The sequence below is a fragment of the Periophthalmus magnuspinnatus genome, chromosome 23, assembly GCF_009829125.3.
Source record: "Periophthalmus magnuspinnatus isolate fPerMag1 chromosome 23, fPerMag1.2.pri, whole genome shotgun sequence".
NCBI lineage: Eukaryota > Metazoa > Chordata > Actinopteri > Gobiiformes > Gobiidae > Periophthalmus > Periophthalmus magnuspinnatus.
In genome coordinates this window covers 861954-880868 of record NC_047148.1, presented here as the reverse complement: position 1 = coordinate 880868, position 18915 = coordinate 861954, and positions in this window count along the sequence as shown.

Below are 18915 nucleotides of genomic sequence, written 5' to 3'. Positions count from 1 at the left end.
CCGTAACAGAAGCATCCAAGCAGGAACAAACTTTCATTATTCCTACTGCCCCCATGATAAGTAGTACAGAGGTACAGATCAAGATAATTTGGAAATACTGTCCCATGATGACAAACAACTCCTAGTTAGGTTGACAGCATTAAAAACAAGGATCCAAAATAGATTCACTAGGAGAGCAAATTATATGAAAATAAACAGAACTAAACAAAAAGAAGATGAAGCTGGTAATGAAAATTGTGCATACAGACAGCAATTAAAGAATACTTTGCACGCTAATTGTACCACAAGAATTCGTAATTGGATTGACAAGCATTATATAAATTTTGCTACAGGGGCACTAGACCAATATGTAGACCATGCAATGCATGCAGATAAAGTGATAAAAAACCACAGGAAGGAAAAATACTAGTTGATTTACAAGCTGCATTAGGGTGCGGACGCACCTTACCAAAAGTTACTCTACTTTTTAGTTTAGTTTTACTTTAGTTTGTTTATTATTGCGTCTTGCATACAAAGAATGCCGAGCCCTTAAATTCCACAGCTTATAAGACACCATTAATAAAAATACAATAGTCCAGACGTGTGATACAACAAACAAAAACAAAAAGAAAACAAAACAAACAAAATCTACTAGTTAATGGGGTACAAATTTCTTTCTTGTGTGATACTGGTGTGTGCAAAACCACCATGAAAACTATGAAAACTAAAGTCCCACATATGATACACAGTGGGGAGAGCAGCAAATGGGGAAGTTACACATGTTTCACTGACAAAACCTGTCATGATACAAGATCCAAAGGGAAAGACAATAAAACTAGCTGTATTGTATTTGACTGCCCGTTAAATTTGTTGGGTCGTTATGCATTGGTAGCTTTAGGATTAGTCCTAATCCCAGATAACATACGTAACATACAAGTAAAAATAATGCAAGAAGTTCAAACCAACAACTTATATGTTATTCACCCAGATGATGAGGAAGAACTGTTTCCCTGACATGCATTAGAACTTACACAAGAGGAAGAGGCCATATTAAGTGACATACCACAGTGTTTGTGGTCAAAAGGGCCATCTGATGTAGGTCTGATTAAAGGGGTAATACCAGTAACAATTAGACCCAAATCTGAATACAGACCTTGTGTGAAACAGTATAAATTAAAACCTGATGCTATAGAAAATGGCCATAAAGTGAGTAAAAATAAGCTTCAAAAATACAGTGAAGTATTTAGGACATAGTTTAAGTACTGGAGGCCGTACAATAATAGCAGGACGTAAAGAGGCTATACTTAAAGCACCAAAACCTCAAACAAAGAGACAAATGATGTCATTTCTAGGAGTAACTAATTACTGTAGACAATGGATAGCTAATTATGCTGAAATCACCCATCCATTGAGTAAGATGATGTACTCCGGGTACCACATGCAGTACCCGGTCTAGATTACTAAAATTTGAGGACTTGGTGGAATACCAAACCTTATGTCCAAAGCAAGAAATTATCAATTGCCTCCAAACATTCAAAACTTATTTAGTGAGCGGGAAGGGAATTATAACCTTAGAGGAATGGCAAAATTTAGACACGCTAAAGTGCACACTACAAGGAAGAGCTTTTGTGTCTCAGTCTGTGGGGTCAGATTATGGAATGGGCTGAGTGAAGATTTAAGGCAATGTTCAAATATTAGGCAATTTAAAAAAAAAACTGTATAAATGTCATATTCTGTCCAGATATACCAAAAGAAAATGCTAATTAATGGTATACTTTTTTGTTGATAGAATGGTTCAGTGATGATGTACAGGAAAGATTATGGGGATTTTTGTGATAATAACATGAACAAGGAGAATAAGAATAACAAGAATAATGAATATATAATAATAATAATAATAATAATAATAATAATAATAATAAGAAGAAGAAGAAGAAGAAGAAGAATAAGAAGAAAAAGAAAAAGTAGTTAATACTAAGAAGTAAAGTAAAAGGAAGCTGGATGAAATTTTTGTTCAAAGTTTGAATCAGAAGAACGGGGTGGGATTAAATAAGTGTACACTTCTTCCCACATCCTTTTTGAGAATGTTCAAAGTTTTTTGTGGAAGATAATTTATTTTATGGACTGTAATGACATGTATTACATGATTTATGAACATACTCAAATAAAATTCAAATAAAATTCAAATTCAAATCACATAATTGTATTGAATTGGCAGAAGAGACTACTAAGTGTAGACCAAAAGACATTAAAAGGACAAAATCATACAGGTTATGCAGTAGTCACAGACACAGAAATATTACAAGCAAAAGCGTTGCCCCATACTTATTCTGCTCAGGCTGCAGAATTAGTTGCATTAACTGAGGCATGTAAACTTATGAAAGACAAAATATGTACAATATTTACAGACAGCACTTATGCTTACTCAACAGTGCACACATTTGCTAAATACTGGCAACACCGAGGAATGGTTACTTCTATAGGAAAACCTGTAGTACATGCTGAGTTATTAAAAGCTGAAAAAACTGCTAAAAAAGCAACAGAAAATCTAGTGCATGTGGCTAGTCTAAAAATAGACCAGGAACTTGACATAGGACTGCTAAAAGACATCGGATGTGGTTAAAAAAGGGAGCTAAATTAAATGATGACCAGAAGGAAAACCTATTTTACCAAAAAATCTTTTTAAATATGCAGCAATTTTGACACATGGTGTCTCCCATGTATCAACAGTGGGGATGGTAAAGCATATAGGTCAAATATATACAACGTATGGATTTAATAATTATGCAAAAAAGTTTTGTAGAGCATGTCTCATATGTGCTAAACATAATCCACAAGGAAATTTAAGTTTAAATGAAGTAATCACAAACATAGGGCAATTATTCTGCATTAATTTAAAGAATCACTGCGCTTCTCACCCCCATTAGTAGGATTAGTAGAAAGAATGAATGGTACTATTAAAAACAGATTAAAAAAGTGTATGGAGGAAACTAAAAGACCATGGACACAGTGTTTAAGCTATGGTTTAAATTATAACACTTAATGTTATATATGACCTCAAAAGGTTGTAAAACAAGGGTGATAGCGTGGATAAAATCAATAAACTTATGTATTTAACATGTTTTATGCTCCACTATGGCTGCAATAAATGGCTTCACACTGGGCGAGTTTGGTATGGGATTAGGTACCTATTTAAGTAATCTGTAAGGACTGGCCTGGCCCCTATCAGTGGACACCAAATGCAGAGCTGTGCATTTCCTACGTTTATGGTGAAATTATTAACACGTAAATATGTAATGCAAAGTACAGCTTAATGACTATTGGGACCTTACTAATGATATTCCAAAACCAAGGGTGGGATACATTAGTAGGTCTGACCCAGGATAGATACATGGACCACCGACACAGGCACAAAACTGGACTGGGTTCAGGGTAGGCAGGCAGAGCTCCTAAGCCTTGAGCCAAAACCCAAATCCAATCTACTGGTAACAATAAAATTAACATAAAGGAATATAAGTTGAGCCTAATAAATGGGCAAGAAGTGTGTTGGGATGTTTTTTGCTGGAGAGCTCATGTATCAGGGATAGATCCTATTTACAAATTAATTATATGTGAAATGTTACAACCTCTGAACCGGGTTCTGAGTCTCAGGCTGCAAAGTAGCGGAATAAAAATTAAAGCAACAGTAACTTTTACTAAAGAACAAGTGTTCAATATGGCAACTGGTGTATCTGATTTGGAACAATTGGCTAACAATGATAGAACAGGCATCAAAGTACTTTAATAAAGACTGTGTTGCTTGTACGGGGACCCAGACCGCTTTTGAGAATGGTACCAACACCTCCTGAGTTAACAGTGCAATGTGTGGAGGATATCTTTACTAAAACAGCACCAGAGGCACTAACTAAACCTGAAAAACAGAAACCAATATTTGAGGCCAAATTGCCAAAAGGAAATTACACCTGTATCCAACGCTCAAATTCGGTAACGAATGTTTTAGGTACTATTGATGGAAATCTATGTGAAAAAAATCTGACTACAAATAAAGCACTACCCAGTGGGAAAATACGTAGAGCAAATATGCCAAATGAATTTTTTGGGAGTATGCGCTCTAGTTAATTGATTAATACCTATAGAAGTAATGTCAATAGAACAAGAACAAATTAACAGCATGATTGAACAACAATCTACTGAAAACCATGCGATTGGAGTGCCCAGAGGGGTTTCCTGATAAATATAAATTAGCTAATCAAATTGTCACAGGATTTGAAAATATTCCTTTAATAGCCCGCTATAATTCCAATCACTCCCAATAAAAACGTAGACAGAATCAACTACATCCACTACAAAAATTGGGAAACTACACACAGGAGGGGTTTGAAGCAGTGCACGAGCAATTAAGCGCCACCTCACTTATGCCGCATAGCTGTTGACACGCTCCTGGCAGAACGGGGTGGAGTTTGTTCTGTTATTGGGGCCAGCTGTTGCGTGGTCATCCCTAACAATACCGCTGCAGACGGAAGCCTGACTAGAGCTATAGGCAGCCTGCGTGCGATGAACAGACGCTTAAAGGAGCAGTCTGGGTTGAGTACCCCCTTCTGGGATGACGGGCTAAGGGGGTTTGGGCGCTGCAGAGCACTGGTCTCATCGGTTCTAGTATCAATTGCTGTGTTTGTAGCTATTTTAACCTTGTGTGGATGCTGTTGTATTCCTTGTCTTCGTTCCCTGATCAATAGGTTAATAACCGCTGCCATCTCACCCGCACCTGAGGACAAAGGGGTGCAGATGTACCTATTGGAGGGCAGTGATGACGAGAACCCTGAAGGAGTACTTCCAAATCACAGTTCGATAAACAGGAGGGAATGATGGATTCAAAATATATATTCAAGTTATATTATGTTATCTCACTGTTCATTTTAAAGGTACTGTAATGTAATGTTCACTCTTTATTTAGTCATTACTATTAGTTATAGTCAGTTCACTACTTTATTTAGTCATTATATTCAATTATGTAAACTATGTAATCTGCACTAATGTTTGTTCTTGAGTCTTGCAGAAAATGTCTTTTGAAAGTGCAGGATCCCACGGGAAGAAGGTCACTGTGAAACTGAAACATCATGGGAGGATGTTTTGTGACCTTCTGGAAATGCAAAACAGAAATATTTCTCTGTGAATTTCGTCATATGTTTTTACACTGCTTGCCCCCCCCCCCTTTAGATGTGTATGTAACTAGGGTTTCCTAACTTTAATAAAAGAGGTGAAAGACGGTCTGGGCCCCAGAGAGGGGGTGGTTTGTAACTGGGTTTTTTGCCTCTCCGCTCTTTCTCCTCAATATTGAGACAAAATAATCTCTCTTGTCTTCTCTTCTCTTTTGAACTCTAATATAGGTTGTGAACCTATCAAGAGTTTAAAATCTTTAGCACCATAGCAGCACAGAAGTCAAAGTCTGTCATACAAATGCATAAGGATAATAAAATAGCACTTTTGATTTAAGCTTCTTTATGTGTACATTCAGTCTAGGTTTATCAAGTTTTGTGGGTGGATTTTCGAGATGGTGAACTGAGGCGTTTCTTCAGGCCATTTTGTTCTTGATTGTGAACAGTTGAGAACGCGCACTGCAGTACCCACAACAGCAGAGAGAGGGAGACAAAGGCCTGCCAAATGAAGACAAGATACAGTTACACAGGGCACAGCATTTACAGTTTAAAAAAGCAATAAACAAAACTAAAAATTAATTGAAAACGTATCTAAATGTTTGATACAGTTCTGCTCGTCCCTAATTTGCAGATATAGGCAGAACTCATTTACATTGACTTGAGTAACCTTTTGAGTCATATTTTTTATTGAAGTAACAGTACTCTTACTTGAGTAAAAGTGTTGGTTACTCTTCCCACTGTGAGTAAATCTACAAGTGACGAAAAGTTTATGTCGACAATATGTGTAGTATGTTAATGCTATTGGAAGTATAAATATTTCATTTTTAACTATAGCAAAACATGAGCTCCCAACCAAACCAAGACAACTGTAAACTCCAATGTTGAAAACACACTTAACATTTTTATTATAAAGCTCTGACTTGTTTTATGAGTATAAGCCATTGTGTGAAGCTTTTTGCTGTGCACTGAGTGAGATTGTCCTACTGTGTCTGAGCGACAGTCCGGTAACTCTTTTTCAGTATATGACACGATCATTTGATTTTTACAACTCATAAACTAGTGACAGTATCAATGACCAACACACACTGAGGGGAATCTGTATCTGCACAGCTGCTCTATTACTGTACATTTACATATCAAAACACAATATAAAATGTGTATTTGTATATTTGGATATAAATATAGTCAAAACGAGTGGTATGGGTCAAAATAAATAATATATTTACAAACCACACACTGCAAACAGTGAACAAACACACACACACTTCAAAATGTGTGCTAATGATTACGCCTGTGATACTATTTGACCCACAATTAAGTCAATAGCAGAATAAACCCACACTTACCGATCAGGAACAGCATCCAAGTCCATCAGCACATAAGGTCCTCTGCTCCTGAGTCCACCATGAGATCTTCACTCGGTTCACGAAACCGCTCCGGGTCCGAGATGCCTCTAGTTTAACTTGTACAAACATCCACAGTGTCCCGGTCGCGTACTTCTTTTGTTTTGTCCGTTTCGTCATATTTAAAACGCAAAAACTGCTGCAAAACAGTGCGTAACAGTGCGCCCGAGGGCGGGCCGTCAGGAACGTTAAGGGGATAAACACTTAGCATCATTAGCATCATTAGCGAGTCTTCCACTCCACATCGGCTAAAACTCTGGTAGCGGGACATGAGGAGCCTGTCAATGACGTGGATAAGCTGCGCAAATACGTATGTGAATCACATAATTGGCTGGAGCAGCTCGTCCCCGGTCACACTCACTTAATCACATTTAAAAATAGCGCAGAAATGAATCGTTGTGTGTTATTTTATTTTCAATTCCGGTTCGATTTGTTTGTGCGCAGCACAGATTTTCTGTGCGAGGAGACCGTGTCAGCAGTGCGCCATTGCGCACGCGCGCAGTTTAGAGGGACCAGTGGTCACAGCTCTAATCCTCTTATCATTCACTCTATGGTACTATTATTCCTGATTTATGTTTATTTATTATCCTTATTATATTTATTCCATTCTAGGGCATGTATCTGCGCCACTTTCACTTGGGGCCTACTGGAGCAAAGAGCAGTAGTCTAGATGAAAGTGGACTAGAAGCAGTTAGTAGTGACAGTAATCCTGTGATAACTAAATGAAATCTTATTTTTGGTTAAAAAAAACAAAAACCGCTAAATCGCTAGATCATATTTTACAGGCTGTTATAGATGACGCAAAGATGCGCGCGTGCTGACGTCAGTGCGCACATGCGTGTTGTTGTTGCCAAGCACGCGTTTCTAACACTCTCGTATCTATGCAAACATTGCAAACCGGCTGCGACCAGAAAACTGTTTTTACGAACTTTTTTCGACATTTTCTTCGGAAAGAGAGATAACTTTTGAACATTTTCACCTACACTTCTGAACATTTTTCACCTACACTTCTGAACATTTTCACCTAGACTTCTAGACTACAAGACTTCTGGGAGAAAAAAACGTGAGGTTTGTGACTTCCACATTCACGTTCGGGGTAGTTATTTCACAGTGCTTTTCTAGTAGCATACTTTTACTTTTACTTTACCTATTATTGAAGTAACAGTACTCTTACTTGAGTGAAAGTTTTGGCTACGTTATCTTCTCACTGTGAGTAAGATTACAAGCTTTTGTTGACAGTACTACATTATTTGAACATTTGTGTTTCTTGCAGTACTCTTTAAGATATGATTTCGTTGTGCTATTTTTGTGGTCTGTCATTTGAAAATACCACTTTTTATGCATTATTCAATATTTTATCTTTTAAAAAAACAAACAAAACAAACTATTAACCTTCTGGATTTAACCTTAGACTACCAGAAGACTATATGTTTTCACCTACTGCTTTTTGCAATTGTTGCCTTTCAGCAGCTGAGAATACAGTGTTGTACAGGACACTTTAGAGCAGGGGTCCCCAACACTGTGCCCGCGGGCGCCATGTCGCCCCCAAGCCCCACATGAGTCGCCCACAGACCGGTTCTAAAAATAGCACAACTCACTAATGAGCTGCATCTAAAATTTTATTTTATTCTGTTGCTATTTTTTTAATCACCCTTGCGTTTATATAGATTTAAAAATGACAATATCTTAAACATATGTTCATTATACGTGAAGTTTAGATAAGTTAAGGTGAACTTTGACCTACTCACTTCAAAGGTCAGTATTGTGCACCTGTGACAAAACCAGTGCTCCGCTCGCGAGCGCTGTGAGGATGCGCTGAATGCAGTTTCTTTGCAGGTACTGGGTACCTCCTGTGCATAAAAGCACTGTAACATGTCTTCACTCTGCAAATATAGTTGACCTAAAAACATGACAAATTCACTATATTAGTTCAGGGTAATACATTAGAGTTAGATAAATAATCAAAATACTGTTGATCAAAATCACTGTTGATCTAGTACTGCAGACATGTTAGACACTGAGAGGCCAGAATAACTGGGTTAAGCCAACTACCAATGTATTATTTCAAAACATTCACATGCATTTGGGTTTATTAAAACATAACAAAACAGTATCTTCTAATTTAACATGTATGCAAAGAGCTCAACAATTGCTGTTTTGCCATGTGCGTTCAGCTTTTGGCATAAACTGAAATTTTAGAAACGAACATGAGAAGCGTTTTGGTCTCTACAGTTTTGTCATTTTGGTTCCTTCTGTTGGGTTTGCTGTATTCTTGTATGTTTGTAGCATCAGTGTCTGACACAAATGTTTCTCTCCACAGATCTGTGTGAGACAAAGCCCAGCTCTGCTCCGGACGTCCAGGACCTCCTGCACACGTCCTCACATCAGGAGCTAAGTCCTCACACACTCTTGCACATACAGACATACACATTTACACAAATACACACACACGCCTCCGCCTTGCCTACCCCCGCCGTGTCCCTCCTTGCTACCCTCGCTATGCCCCTACCCGCCACTTCCGCTATGACCCTCCCCGCTACCCCCGCCATGCCCACTCTGCTGCCCCCGCCATGCCCCTTCCCACCGCTACGGCATACACCCCTCCGTGCTGCTCGTGCTATGCGCCTCTCTACTCGTGCTAAGCTGCGCCGTATACGTCTTGCTGAGGCCCGCGTTGCTCCACATGCTAAGATCCACCCTGCTCCTTTTGCGATGCCCCTCCCTGCTCATCTTGCTAAGCTGCTCCGTATTCGTCTTGCTAAGGCCCCCGTTGCTCCTTCCTGCTAAGGTCTCCCTGCTCATCGTGCTAAGGTCCTCTCTGCCTCATTGTGCTATGCCCCTCCCTGCTGCTCAGGTGATCCGTATTCATGTTGCTAAACCCGTGTTGCTCCCCCTCCTGAGGTCTTCCCTGTTAGTCCTGCTATGCTCCCTCCCCGCCGCTCCCCGCCATGCCCACCTCTGCTGCCCCCGCCATGCCCCTTCCCACCGCTACGGCTACGCCCCTCCGTGCTGCTCGTGCTATGCGCCTCTCTACTCGTGCTAAGCTGCGCCGTATACGTCTTGCTGAGGCCCGCGTTGCTCCACATGCTAAGAGCCACCCTGCTCCTTCTGCGTTGCCCCCCCTGCTCATCTTGCTAAGCTGCTCCGTATTCGTCTTGCTAAGGCCCCCGTTGCTCTTCCTGCTAAGGTCCTCCTTGCTCATCATGCTAAGATCTTCTCTGCTCATTGTGCTAAGGTCCTCTCTGCTCATCGTGATATGGTCCTCTCTGCTCATTGTGCCACGCCCCTCCCCGCTGCTCCCGCCATGCCCCCCCCCGCCCGCTCCCGCCATGCCCACCCCCATTGCCCCTGCCATGCCCTTCCCTGCTGCCCCCTCCATTCCCCTCCGTATTCGTCCTTTGTGAGGCCCGCCCTGTTCCTTATGCCTAAACCCCGCGTTGCTCCTCCTGCTAAGGCCCTCTCTGCTCCTCCTGCTAAGGCTCTCCTTGCTCCCTTTGCTACGCTTGCGGCTGCTACTGCGGGGCCCTCAGATCATCCATGTCCCGTTTTCTGTCATTTCTGACTCCACGGATGCCAACTAACTATGACATATGACTGACTAACTATGACACTGTATCATAATATACATAAGTGTTTTGTTGTAAATAGTGTGATTCTTGTGTTCCGTGTGAAACAAAAAAAAAAAAAAAAAAAAAAAAAAATTAAGAAATCTGCAAAAATATGCCTGATGTTAAATTAAGTATAGTGTTGTGTGTATTACTGATCATTCTGTGATTTATGTTGTAAATAGCATGTAAATAGTGTGTGTTTAGTTCTTGTGTTTTAGTGTGAAGCAATCAAACAAAAACATATAAATAAAATGTTAGGTATAAGATATTTTGTTTTCTGCTCCCCCTCTTCTTGTGTCGGTGTGTTTGTTCCCACAGAGCTGGTGGTGACGAGGGCTCCTCCTGGAGCAGACCAGACCAACCCCTCTTCTCTGTTTTTGTGTTTTTGTGTTTGGGCAGCACGGTGGCAACTCTCATGCCTCACAGGAAGGCCTGTGTGGAGTTTGTCATGTTTCTCCCCGTGTCTGGATGGGTTTCCTCCGGGTACTCCGGTTTCCCCCATCAACTAAAACATGACACCCCCCCACCCCCCCCCACCCCCCTTTCAAATCTTTCAAATAATATAATATTCTTAAAGCTACATGTTGTTTTTGTGATTCTTGTCAAAATGCCAATTGAGTGTTTTTGTCCTTTGTGTTCAATGCACTTTGTTCAGTGGAATAGTTCTTGTGAAATATATATAACAGTTACAAACTAATAATACATTAACTTCCAGTACCTGGTTTTCATGATTAAGAGGTCACTATTGTAGCATTTGTGTACACTGCACATAGAGCTTTTATGTGTGGAGTTTGCATGTTTCTGCCTGTGTCTCGGTGGGTTTCAATGAGCAACACACTACATTTTGAGGTGAGAGAATTTTCCTTGTGTTCAAATTGATAGGTGACCAATGAGCAACTTTGTTTCAAGCATCACTAAAATAAACAAATCTGATTGCACAGTAGCCTACTGTTTGGCTCGAGACATAACAAGGGAGTGGTGCCAGGTAGAGACCGATATCCTGTTTAAAAATACAAAGGTATTTAGTGTGGATTTGCCATGGTGACTAGTTAATAGTAATTCCATAGTTTCCATAGTCCCCCCCTGTGTGTGGTGTGTGTTTGTTTGGGTGTGTGGGTGTGTGTGTGTGGGTGGGAGGTCTGCACAACATCTTCATGAGTTCAGGTGCATTCCATAGGTGTGCGCCCCTGGTGGCATGTGTCATTTACCTTCACATTAGTAAATCAAGCTTGATTTACTAAGTTTGATGTAGTGCTGTACTGCTAGAAAATACCTTACAAAAATAAAATGAAATAAACTGGCACGGCATAGAAGGTAAACAGCGCCCGCTACTGGTATTAAAGTGGTTTAGCCACAGATCAAATTGAACCTTCCCAAATACCGAATCATAAACTACAATATCCCACTTTATGTACAACTAAGCAGTGTTTATAGACTATCTGGTTTATAGACTATGAATGTAAAAATGACATTGTTACCTCTGTCTCTGTTATTACGTTTTCACAAGGTATATTTTGTTGAAGTTATGAAGTAGCTACAATTGAGAAAAACTCACCTCGAATGTTATATTTGCCTATTGATATTCAATCTAAACAGAAATAAACAGCTGCGACGAAATAATAATAATAAAAAAAACGTATGTAATGCACGTAACGTACGCGCAAAGACACCGATGGAAGTATGGTCCGTGGTGTAGGCATGTCCCATTTCGACAAGATGGCGGCTACAGTGAGGAGTACACATTTTCGACCGGGTACTTCGATCGGTACTTAGGGGAGTACTTCGAATGGTACCTTCGAACGGTGCATTTGGCGAATTGAGACACAGCCCTAGAGTCATAGATCACATACATCAGCTCCCAGGAGTCCAATGGGAGCTCTCTTAACAGCATCACAACAAAGTGTCTATGCTGTCAGAATAGCTGCAGACCACGTTAGCGAACAGGCTTTTTTAATTTGACGAATCTTATGTGTATCACTGATTAAGAAAATAAAAGTAGCTCATTCCTCCTCTGTAGTCTGCAGCAGAGGACCATCCCGTCTGCACAAAGAGTGAAAGTGTGGGAACGTTTAGGATGTGTCCAAACCGGTTCTGGTTTGAGCCCTGTTTCGTTCCAGGATGTAGACTTGGTTTAGTCCTGGTTTGGAATTAACTCTGCAGCCTGCGCATCCATGAGTGTGGAGCTCTCCTTCGCTGTGGTTTTCCTACAGATTTTACTTTTTCACACTTTTTTTGTTTTCTTGCTGAGGGGGAGGTTCTGAGGACTGGGGATGCTCTGGACAGTTTACAAAATACACTGGATTGAATTAAAGGTTAGGGTATTTAGCCTGAACTCTTGCTGGTTTAAGTACTACAATCACAACTGAACCTGTGTGTCCAGAGTCTTAACCTGCAGAGAGAGACACATACAACTGTTTCTCATTCTCAGTATATGCAAAACTCAGAACCTCCAGAATTCAGTCACTGGACCAACTGGATTTCAGCATTGAAACTGGCAACCCAAAGGAGAGACTCTTGTGAGGCTCATTCTCCTTTCTGATTGAATAATCGTCTTGAGAACCTAAACATCAAATTATAACAGAACGTAGCTATCACATATGTTTCTGGTAAGTATAAATCAGCATTATAATTGTTATCAGTAAAAACTATATCTTATATATCATGTTTATCTTGTTTTGATATTTGAAAACAAAAAAATGTCATATTCTTCCTTCAATCAAATAAATAAATCATATCTAAGTATGTTACATTCACAATGGTCTCAAATCACTATTACTATGTTACTAACCATTACTGAATCGAATGTCACTGCTAATATACAACACTATAAAATTCAAACCAAGACAACGTATAAGTTCTAGTGTTATTTTTATGTTATATTTATTGCATAGTGGAAAATAGTTTGGTTCAGCATTACAGGCAGGTAGTGAAATACTTTGACGTAATCTGCTTAGAGGTATACATGGGAGTCGTGAACTAAAGCGATAAGGCATTAAAGTGACGTGTGTCTATAGAAAAGAAGCTTGAGCATCAATACATTACACGGTCGTTAGATTGTGCTTTGAAAATAATTACAGCTAAATCAGAGATGAAAAAAGACATTCAGGAATAAAATATTTAAAATGCATTTGAGAGTTTAAAATCTTTAGCACCATAGCAGCACAGAAGTCAAAGTCTGTCATACAAATGCATAAGGATAATAAAATAGCACTTTTGATTTAAGCTTCTTTATGTGTACATTCAGTCTAGGTTTATCAAGTTTTGTGGGTGGATTTTCGAGATGGTGAACTGAGGCGTTTCTTCAGGCCATTTTGTTCTTGATTGTGAACAGTTGAGACGCGCACTGCAGTACCCACAACAGCAGAGAGAGGGAGACAAAGGCCTGCCAAATGAAGACAAGATACAGTTACACAGGGCACAGCATTTACAGTTTAAAAAAGCAATAAAACAAAACTAAAAATTAATTGAAAACGTATCTAAATGTTTGATACAGTTCTGCTCGTCCCTAATTTGCAGATATAGGCAGAACTCATTTACATTGACTTGAGTAACCTTTTTGAGTCATATTTTTTATTGAAGTAACAGTACTCTTACTTGAGTAAAAGTGTTGGTTACTCTTCCCACTGTGAGTAAATCTACAAGTGACGAAAAGTTTATGTCGACAATATGTGTAGTATGTTAATGCTATTGGAAGTATAAATATTTCATTTTAACTATAGCAAAACATGAGCTCCCAACCAAACCAAGACAACTGTAAACTCCAATGTTGAAAACACACTTAACATTTTTATTATAAAGCTCTGACTTGTTTTATGAGTATAAGCCATTGTGTGAAGCTTTTGCTGTGCACTGAGTGAGATTGTCCTACTGTGTCTGAGCGACAGTCCGGTAACTCTTTTTCAGTATATGACACGATCATTTGATTTTTACAACTCATAAACTAGTGACAGTATCAATGACCAACACACACTGAGGGGAATCTGTATCTGCACAGCTGCTCTATTACTGTACATTTACATATCAAAACACAATATAAAATGTGTATTTGTATATTTGGATATAAAATATAGTCAAAACGAGTGGTATGGGTCAAAATAAATATATATTTACAAACCACACACACTTCAAAATGTGTGCTAATGATTACGCGTGATATATTTGACCCACAATTAAGTCAATAGCAGAATAAACCACACTTACCGATCAGGAACAGCATCCAGTCCATCAGCACATAAGGTCCTCTGCTCCTGAGTCCACCATGAGATCTTCACTCGGTTCCACGAACAGCTCCAGGTCCGAGATGCCTCTAGTTTAACTTGTACAAACATCCACAGTGTCCTCGGTCGCGTACTTCCTTCGTTTTGTCCGTTTCGTCATGTTTAAAAATAGGAAAACTACTACAAAACAGTGCGTAAATTACACAATTACGTAATTTTACATAATTTTTTTTAAAGGACACCACGAGGGACACGGTCGAATGCCTTCTCCAGATCCACAAAACACATGTGAACTGGTTGGGCAAACTCCCATGAGCCCTCGAGGACCCGATGGAGAGTATAGAGCTGGTCCAGTGTTCCACGACCAGGACGAAAACCACACTGCTCCTCCTGAATCCGAGGTTCGACTATCGGTCGGATTCTCCTCTCCAGTACCCTGGAATAGACCTTACCGGGAAGGCTGAGGAGTGTGATTCCCCTGTAATTGGAACACACCCTCCGGTCCCCCTTTTTATACAGAGGGACCACCACCCCGGTCTGCCATTCCACAGGTACTGTCCCCGACCGCCACGCGATGTTGCAGAGACGTGTCAGCCAAGACAGTCCCACAACATCCAGAGACTTGAGGTACTCAGGACGGATCTCGTCCACCCCCGGAGCCTTGCCACCGAGGAGCTTGCCAACCACCTCAGTCACATCAGCCAGGGTGATGAACGAGTCCGCCTCCGGGTCCCCAGTTTCTGCTTCCTCTTCGGAAGACGTGACAGTGGGATTGAGGAGATCCTCAAAGTATTCCTTCCACCGCCCGACAACATCCCCAGTCGAGGTCAGCAGCTCTCCACCCGCACTGTAAACACTGTTGGTGAAGCACTGCTTCCCCCTCCTGAGGCGTCGGACGGTTTGCCAGAATCTCTTTGAGGCCGTCCGATAGTCCTCCTCCATGGCCTCCCCGAACTCCTCCCAACCTTGAGTTTTTGCCTCTGTGACCGAGCCGCGGCACGCTTGGCCCGCCAGTATTCATCAGCTGCATCAGGAGTCCCACGAGCAAACAAGGCTCGATAGGACTCCTTCTTCAGCTTGACGGCATCCCTTACTTCCGGTGTCCACCACCAGGTTCAGGGATTGCCGCCGCGACAAGCAACGCAGACCTTACGACCACAACTACGAGCAGCCGCATCGACAATAGAGGTGGAGAACATGGCCCAGCCTCCCCCGGGATCAAGGAGAAGCTCTCCCGGAGGTGTGAGTTGAAGACCCCTCTGACAGAGGGCTCCGCCAGACGTTCCCAGCTGACCCTCACAGTGCGCTTGGGTCTGCCAGGTCTGTCCGGCTTCCTCCTCCGCCAGCGGATCCAACTCACCACCAGGTGGTGATCGGTTGACAGCTCAGCCCCTCTCTTCACCCGAGTGTCCAAGACACACGGTCGGAGGTCAGATGACACGACAACAAAGTCGATCATCGACCTCTGACCTAGAGTGTCCTGGTGCCATGTGCACCGATGGACACCCTTGTGCTCGAACATGGTGTTTGTTATGGACAAACTGTGACTAGCACAGAAGTCCAATAACAAAACACCACTCGGGTTCAGATCGGGGAGGCCGTTCTTCCCAATCACGCCCCTCCAAGTGTCACTGTCATTACCCACATGGGCGTTGAAGTCCCCCAGGAGAACAAAGGTGTCCCCGGTTGGTGCACTGTCTAGTACCCCTCCCAGGGACTCCAAGAAGGCCGGGTACTCTGCACTGCTGCTTGGCCCGTAGGCTGACACAACAGTGAGAGACCTGTCCCCGACCCGAAGGCGCAGGGACGCGACCCTCTCGTTCACAGGGGTGAACTCCAACACGCAGCGGCTGAGCTGTGGGGCGGGTGCAGAGAGATCTGGGCGGCAGTCGAAGGCGGGGACCTCGACGACGTCACCTCGCTGGGGGGGAAGGAGCCTGAGCTTGGCGGGAGGTTGAGCGTTACCGACTAGATATAGTCGGCCTCACCTCCACGCACAGCTCGGGCTCTGGAACCCAACTCCTTGAGAGGGGTTGGACTCTCCATTTCTCTGGCGTTGCCCGCGGGGAGCGGCGGCGAGCTGGTGTGGGCTTGCTCATTTGTATTTTAAACACTTTTAATTTTCAATTAAATATTGATTTAACAAAATAAAGGTGTTGTCATTTATTTTTATTTGTCTAATCATAATTATTGTGTAATTTAGATATTATCATTATGGTTACTATGTAACAGAAATGGAATTACCTCATGGAATTCATATGTATCTGCTGCCCGTGTCCAACCAGTAAGTCAAATTATAAACTTTACTTTATTTAAAAAAAACGAAACAAAACTGAAGTCAATTTGTAAAATCTTAAATATAATGATGCTAGTTAAAAAGCAGTACTCTTAGCTGACATGTAAGAGAGAAAGTGTTAACAATCACCTACCACTTTCTCTCTTACATGTCAGGTAAGAGCAGTCACCTCCAGTTTCTCTCTCTAAAACCTTCAAATCAGGCTAGAAATCTAGAGGTAATAATAGACTCAGACTTGAACTTTAACAGCCACATCAAATCAATAACATCTGCAGCTTTTTACCATCTAAAAACATGTCAAAAATCAAATGCATACAGTCAAAACCAGACTTAGAGAGACTTATCCATGCATTTGTCTCCAGTAGGTTAGACGACTGTAACGGCCTGCTCACTGGCCTCTCCAAACGAGCCTTAACACAGCTGCAGTACATCCAGAACGCTGCTGCTCAGGTCCTGACTAGAACCAGGAAGTACGAGCACATAAGTCCTGTGCTCAGGTCTCTGCACTGGCTCCTGTGGCTCAAAGAATAGACTTTAAAGCAGCTCTGCTTTTGTATAAGTCTCTCCATGGCCTAGGTCCAAAGTACATCTCTGACATGTTAGTGCCATATGAACCATCTCACACTCTGAGGACTTCAGGGACCGGCCTCCTGCTGGTGCCCAGAGTCAGGACTAAACATGGGGAATCAGCATTTTAGTTTTCTGCAGCTAAAACCTGGAACAGTCTTCCTGAAGATGTGAGACAGGCCTCTACTTTGACAATGTTTAAATCCAGAGCAAGGCTCCATTTACCGCTGGATTGAATATTGTTGTGCTTATTGAGTCATGTTAGAGCACACAGTAAAATTCTATAGCCTACATGATGCTTCTCCAATGTCAGTAAAATGTTATAAATATATCACAACAAGACCTTAAATTATGTTACCCACACAAACAATCTACACATCAAATGAAAGCTACGGCATTCATCTTTCTGAATATGTAAACCATGTACACCTCTAATCACCACAGTGCTGACAGGAAAGACGTTTTTACAGAGAAGTCAGAAATATGGATTTGGACTTCACTTACCATTGAGCGCTCTGGTTCTGTCAAACATCAACATATTCACACAAAGAGAATATAATCCAGTCAAGAAATTATGTCCACAAAACAAGTTAGATCCTCCATGTCCAATCTGCTGCAGGAAAGTGAAATCTGTTCCGTCACTTTTTTGCATTTCTTTTGTCGATTTCAAGCATAATAAACTTATGACAGCGCCAACTTTGAAAATAAAAATAATGACTGACACATAATCATGTACAGTGTTGTCAGTTTACATTTTGAAGTGTGTGGTTTGTAAATGTATATTTATTTTGACCCATACCACTTGCTTTGACTGTATTTTATATACAAATGTACATTTTATATTGTGTTTTGATATGATATATAAATGTACAGTAATAGGGCAGCTGGGTGTGCAGATACAGATTCCTCTAAGAGTAAACTCTAAATAAAGTCCTCATTGATGTCTGTGGGTTGAAACATTCAAAAGGTATTTTTTCCAAACGTTCTCCAAATGTCTCCATTCGGATAGGTTTGGAGAGGCCTGGACTTACTAATGAGAAAATGAGTGTAAAACTCTCATTTTTATAGATATTGACCTCAAATTTGAAATGTGAGTGGTCAACGAGATTTTCCGTTGATAGTGTATTTTTGTCCCCAGCGACCTACTGCAACTTTTTACACTTTCATTTTAACAAAAAAATGTAGGTGAGGATGAGAAAATGTATTTTATATGTGTGTTCCAAAGTGTATAAATGCATACCAGACATACTTAGTGATTCTGACACCTGTGGGTAAAACTATAGGGTGTTACCATGACCCCAAAGACCCCAAATCTGCGTATATACTACTGAGGGTTCAATAATGGTTATCATTTTAATTTGGAGAGGTCAGAACAAAGGCAATTTCACCAAAATGACCCAGAATGGTAAGGGGTTAAGGGAAATGTTATTACGCAGTTTTCTGATGAATGTGATAATGTTGTTTCCTAATCACAAACATACCCGGATTTGTGTTCTGGTACATTCACACATGTAGAAAACATTGTTCCTTGTGATGTCATATGGTAATACAGTAAGTGCTCTACTGTGTTTTTAAATTCAGCCCATGAAACATGGATCTATTAAAACTTAGAATTAGCCTTGAATTGCCAAACTCTACTGCACTAAATGTAAAAAAATCACCGTTAACTTAAAAAGCACCACTTCTTGA